The following is a 6,516-nucleotide window of genomic DNA, read 5'->3' as shown; positions in this document are numbered from 1 at the left end:
AGGTTAATGTTGTTTTAATGTCTGCTAACATAACTTCCATTCTGCAGTCCATAGATCAGGGAGTAATTTTGACTTTTAAGTCATATTATTGAATAAATACATTTCCTAAGGCTATAGCTGCCATAAATAATGATTCTACTGATGGATCTTGGCAAAGTAACTTTCATTTGCACTGCAAAACCAAAAACATTTCTGTGACTTGCTTTATTGTGATATTCACTTTATTGTGGTGGTCTGGAACTGAACCTGTGATATTTCCGAACTGTGACTGTATCTGAATACCTAATGAGTGCATGAAAAGATCTTTATCATTCTTTGGCCTGGCACAGTGGCTCACGCCTGTATTCCCAGCCCTCAGCCTCATTCTCAGGCTGAGGCAGGCGGATCAATTGAGGTCAGGTGCTCAAGACCAGCCTGCCTAACATGATGAAACCTCTCTACCAAAAAATACAAATATCAGCCGGATGTGGCAGCATGTGCCTGTAGTCCCAGCTAAACTACTCGGGAGGCTGAGGTGGGAGGATCACTTGAACCTGGGAGACGGAGACTGCAGTGAGCCAAGATTGCACCACTGCCCTCTAGCCTGGGCAAAAGAGTGAGACAGTTGAGACCTTTTCTCAAAAAAAAAAAAAAAAAGTCTTTTAGCCGTTAAGGAAACACAAATTAAAGCCACAATGAGAAACCACTTTACACCTGTAAGAATGCTAAAGTAGAAAATATTGACAATATCAAGTGCTAGTGAAAACATTCCTGCAATTTCTCTCTCTTTTCCCTCCCTTCCTCTTTCTTTCTCTCTTTCTCTCTTTTTTTCTTTCTTTCTTCATAGGACTGTTACCCAGGCTGGAGTGCAGTGTGGCACAATCAGCTCACTGCAGCCTTGAACTCCCAGGTTCAAGTGATTCTCTTGCCCCTGCCTCCTGAAGAGCTAGTACTATAGGCCTGCGCTACCATGCCTAGCTAATTTTTTTAATTTTTTGGGTAGAGACGGGGCCTCATTGTGTTGACCAGGCTTGGCAATTTCTTATAAAGTTAAACATATATCTAACCTATAATTCAGAAATTCCACTCCTAGGTATCCAGCTAGGAGAAATGTAAACACGTCCTAAAACGAAGCATATTTGCAAAAATGTTTATAGCAACTTTACTCATAATAGCCCCAAACTAGAAACAACCCAAATGCCCATTAACAGTTGAATGCATAAACTGTAGTATTTCTATATAATACAGTATTACTTAGCAACAAAGAGGAAGGAACTACTTGTACATAAAACAGTTTCTGTGTATCTCAAGGGTGTTGTGATGAGCAAAAAGAAGTAAGACCCAAAGAAGGACATGCAATTTGATTTCATTAGTATACAACTCAAGAAAAGGCAGAACTAATCCATATGGACAGAGGGCAGAGCAGTGCTACCTAAGGCAAGGCTCAGGGAGAAGAGAGCTGGTTGCAAACGGGCACAGTGGGCAGCGATGCATGATTGGAAAGTGCTGTATTTTGTCTGTGGTGTTGGTTTCACGGATATACATGTTTGTCAAAACCAACCAAGCTGTGCACTTAAGCATATTCTATTGTTTGTAAAATAGATCTCAATAAAGTTGATTTTGTTTTTTAAGGCAGAGTCTCGCTCTGTCACCCAGGCTGGAGTGCAGTGGTGCAATCACAGCTCACTTCAGTCTCCACCTCCAAGTCTCAAGCGATCCTTACACATCAGCCTCCTGAGTAGCTGGGACTACAAGCACATACTACCATGACCCGCTAATTCTTTTCTTTGTTTTTAGGGATGGGATTGCACTTTGTTGCCCAGGCTGGTAAGTTGATTTTATTATATTTACTTATTTTTTTGAGACAGAGTCTCACTCTGTCGCCCAGGCTGCAGTGCAGCGGCACAATCTCGGCTCACTGCAACCTCCGCCTCTGGGGTTCAGGCAATTCTCCTGCCTCAGCCTCCCAAGTAGCTGGGATTTACAGGCACCCGCCACCATGCCCAGCTAATTTTTGTATTTTTAGTAGAGACGGAGTTTCACCATGTTGGCCAGGCTGGTCTCAAACTCCTGACCTCAGGTGATCCACCTGCCTCTGCCTCCCAATGTGCTGGGATTATAGGCATGAGTCACCACGCCCAGCCAGTAAATTGATTTTAAAAGAAAAGAAAAAAAAAAAAAACTCAAAAAAGTATCATTGTTTGAAATAGTAATAAAAAATTGGAAGAAACCGGCCAGGCGCTGTGGCTCACGCCTGTAATCCCAGCACTTTGGGAGGCCGAGGTGGGCAGATCACGAGGTCAGGAGATCGAGCTGGAACTGGGCACCTGTAATCCCAGTTACTCAGGAGGCTGAGGCAGGAGAATGACTTGAACCCGGGAAGCAGAGTTTGCAGTGAGCTGAGATCGCACCACTGCACTCCAGCCTGGTGACAGAGCAAGACTCTGTCTCAAAATTAAAAAAAAAAAAAAAAAAAAGGAAGAAACCTAAATGTCCAAGAGAATGGATAATAAATAACCACATATTCAATAACTGGAGAACGATATAGCACAATGAATAAGCTAAATAGAGTGTACACATCAGTATAGACAAAGCTCGCAAACAGAAGACTGAGTGAAAAAGCAGGTTCCGAGAGAATGCATGCAGCATGATGCTATTTATTTAAAATTTAATTACATGCAAAGCAATTCCACACATTGCTCAAAGATCCATGCATATGTGAGCATAAATAAGAATATGGGAATAATAAATACCAAATTCAGGAGTGCAGTACCTCTTGCGGAGGAGGGAGGAGTATGCAAGGGACTTCAAACTGGATCAATCAATTTTTTTTTACATTTTATTTTATTTATTTTTTATTTTTTAAGTTGTTTCTTTCAGAGCAGGGCTAACTCCCAAGCAGCGAACCCAGAGTCAGCCAATTTTTTTATTTTGTAAACTATGTGGGTGGTCCCTGTATTATTCTTCATGTCGCTTTTTGTGTGCCTGAAAGATTGCCTAGTAAAACAGACAGCAAACCAACGAAGACCTAAACGGAAAGCATGGCCACAAAGAGTGAGGAAGAGCCTGGCTGGTATGTGGGCCACTGGTTTGTCCCTGGATTTGCTGTCCAACCATGTAGGTCGCTTCTCTCCAATCAAGACACAAAAGCCTCATTCTGGAAGAAAAGAGAAGCATCCTTCCTGACCAGGCACTCAGAGGAATTTGATGCACGTCGCATGCTTTCTTTGCTTCTCCAGCTGCAGAAGCTGGTACTGCAAGCTGGTACCAGATCCTGGCTGGGGGAAAGCTCCGTGGACATGTTCAGGCTCTCAGGCCAGTGCAGCCAGGGCGGAGGGGAAGAGGAGGGGCTGTTCTCGCTCTGCCGGGGCCAGAGGCCAGGGACCCACCGTGGACCACACACACAGCTAGAGTACTAGTTCTGCCTGGGCCATTGGTTGCCATGTGACACTAGCAGAACCAGCTCTTCCAGCCAGGGGTTGTCCCCAGGATTGTGGTCACTGGGCTGTGCAGCAGACCACAGCAAGGGGACATTTCTTTACCAACCCTCCCTGAGGGAACTCGGCTCCTGGAGCAAAAGCTGCCAAGGTCTTGAGGGCACTGTTTTGTGTATCCTGCAGAAGGGGGTCCTGTTAAGGCTGGCCCAGCACCAGACTTTAGGATCCTCCATCTGGAGTAATCTTAGCTAGTGCCCTATATGCAGAGAGGGAAAGTGACCGTGACCAGCCTAAGCTCATAAAGAAGGTGACTGGAATTTCTGACTTGTAGATCCCTGAGCAAGTTACTTAACCTCTCTGGGTCTCAGTTTTCCTACCCATAAAGTGGGCACATAATTGTGTGCATGGGGGCAGGGTTTGGGGGTGTATGATAGATATTTCTGTGTGGTGAAATTATGGGTGATTTTTATTTTTCCTTTTGGTTTATCTTTATTTTCTAATTTGTTGTTTTATAATGAATATGCATTTTGTTATTTTTTCTTATTTCTTTTTTTTTTTTTTTTTTAGAGACAGGGTGTCATCTCACTCTGTCACTCAAGCTGGAGTGCAATGGCACCATCATAGCTCACTGCTGCCTCAAACTCCTGGGCTCAGGTGATCCTCCTGCCTCAGCCTCCCAAGTAGCTAGGACTACAGGTGCATGCCACCATGCCCAGGCTGATTTTAAACTCCTAGGCTCAAGCAATCCTCCTGCCACAGACTCCCAAAGTGCTGGGATTACAGGCATGAACTGCTGCACCTGGACTATCTTTAATTTTTCTTAATGGAGAGAGTAATACTACACATAGTTGGTGTAAAGATTAAAAGAGATAATGAAAAGCACAGAGCACAATTTCCCATTCACAGTGTGTTCTCCATAAATATTTCTCCCTGCCCACGCTTCCCTCCTATGCGTTTTTTCCCTTCTGGAGTTGGGGACTCTGGCCCCAGGCCTCATTTGGGAAGGGAGGAGGAGGCGGTACAGGACTCTGATCAGTTACTGGCTACGTGGCTGTGGGTAAATTATTTAACCTCCCTCTCAGTTACCTTGTCTGCAAAATGGGAAGACTAACACCTACCTCAAAGGAAGTTCTCAAGGACTACATGACATACAGGATGGGTATTGCCTGGCACATCATAGGTCTGTAATAAGTGTCTGCAGGAGAACAGAATGAAGGAACACAATGCATACAATGAAGGAAAAAGCATTAAAGTAGGAATCAGACCACAGAAATGAAAGGATGTTCACATAGAGTCCACGGAGCCCAAGGAGCCTCTGAATAGAGTGCGGAAGGTTCATAATTTACATGGGAAAAATCACATCCTTGGTATGCATTACCTCCAACTGAAATTCAGTATTTTCTTTCATCATGCATATTGGCAAGAAAACCCACGATAGTATTAGTAGTACTTGTGACTTTGTCACCAATAGAAATCACAGATATTTTCATATTGTATTACAGCAGAGACATATTGAAATACTAGTTATTTTCATTCACCACTTCAAAAGTATAGTAATTAATAGACTCATCTCTAGATCTTACTGACACTTTTTAAAAACTAGGACTAAATCATGATTCAATATAATTGGTATCCCTTGTAACCCTAAATAATTTTTTTTTTCTAGTCAAAAGCATTATTTGTGGCCTGGTGTGGTGTCTCACACCTGTAATCCCAGCACTTTGGGAGGCTGAGGTGGGCAGATCACTTGAGGTCAGGCGTTTGAGACCAGCCTGGGCAACATGGTGAAACCCTGTTTCTACTGAAAATACAAAAATTAGCCAGGCGTGGTGACGCGTGCCTGTAATCCTAGCTGCTTGGGAGGCTGAGGCAGGAGAATCACTTGAACACTGGAGGCGGAGGTTGCAGTGAGCCGAGATTGTGCCACTGCACTCCAGCCTGGGTGACAAAATGAGACTCCATCTCAAAACAAAAAACAAAAAACAAAACAAAACAAAAAAAACATTATTCTGAATAGGGGTTCACAGGTTTCATCAGACTGCCAAGGGGTACATGTGAGACAGACATGGGTATCAGCCCTGCCTGGGCCATTGATCGCTGTGTGGCACTGGACTTGTTATTTCAGGCACATTCACCCCTGCTTGGCTCACCCCAGAGGACTGTTGGGAGGAACAAATTACTTCTTGGCTGGGAGAGGGTTTTGGAAATTGTTGGAGGCTTCCTAGTTTTGCCAAAAGCCAGGGCAGAGTGCTTTCTTCCTCCCAGCTGATCTCCAGGCCTCCAGGAAGCCACTCCCTCCCAGAGCATTCCTCCCCTGTACTCTCCATCTGATAAATAAAGAGGCTGAAGTGCACCCTCATTAGTGTAGGCTCTCCAGCTCCCAGTCTGTACAGACCCACAGCTCAGGGGAGGAATGTTCTGGAGGATAATAACAGTTCCCTCCAGCCTTCATATTTGACTTTACAGTGACTCTTGAGGACATTACCTCCCTCAAAGCCCTCCCCTGCTTCCTCAGACGGTGCCCCTCTGTGTTCAGGTCCTTGCATCTCCCTTTTTACCGCCCTGTGCTGTGATAGTCCGTCAGTCTGACTCCTCCATCAGACTGTGTTTCTCAACAGCAGACCCAGATCTGATCCCTCTCAGGGGCCCTAGGGCCCAGGTCAGATGCTGGCCTGGGTGAGGACAAGGAATCCGAAGCTCAGAGAGAAACAGCAGGGAAGGGGTAGAGCTGGGCTGGAGCCCAGATTTCCTGATACCCATGGCCCGTTCCCCACACGTCCAAAGCAAGCGCGAAGGAATCGGGGGTGCCCAAGGCAACACAGTTAACTATTTCCTACCCTACCCACTGCTGTGAATTTTGTAGAGCTAAGGCACTGCAGGTGCTGTATGAAGCCCTTCCACGTGGCATAAGGCAACAGGGTACACGGGGGAAGCCAAGGCACTGAGAGCCCCTTCAGTCTATGGTTCTCTGATGCCAGTGAAAATACTGCCCTTGTTCTCTGGAAGTAATTTTTCAAAATGGACAGGTCTGCCGGCTTTGCTGGTCAGGGTGGGGAAGGAGGTTACCATCTGGGCCCGTCCACACCCATATTCGGCCCCT

This window comes from Macaca mulatta, chromosome 1 (assembly GCF_049350105.2).
Source record: "Macaca mulatta isolate MMU2019108-1 chromosome 1, T2T-MMU8v2.0, whole genome shotgun sequence".
Lineage (NCBI taxonomy): Eukaryota > Metazoa > Chordata > Mammalia > Primates > Cercopithecidae > Macaca > Macaca mulatta.
Note: the sequence above shows the minus strand (reverse complement) of the source record.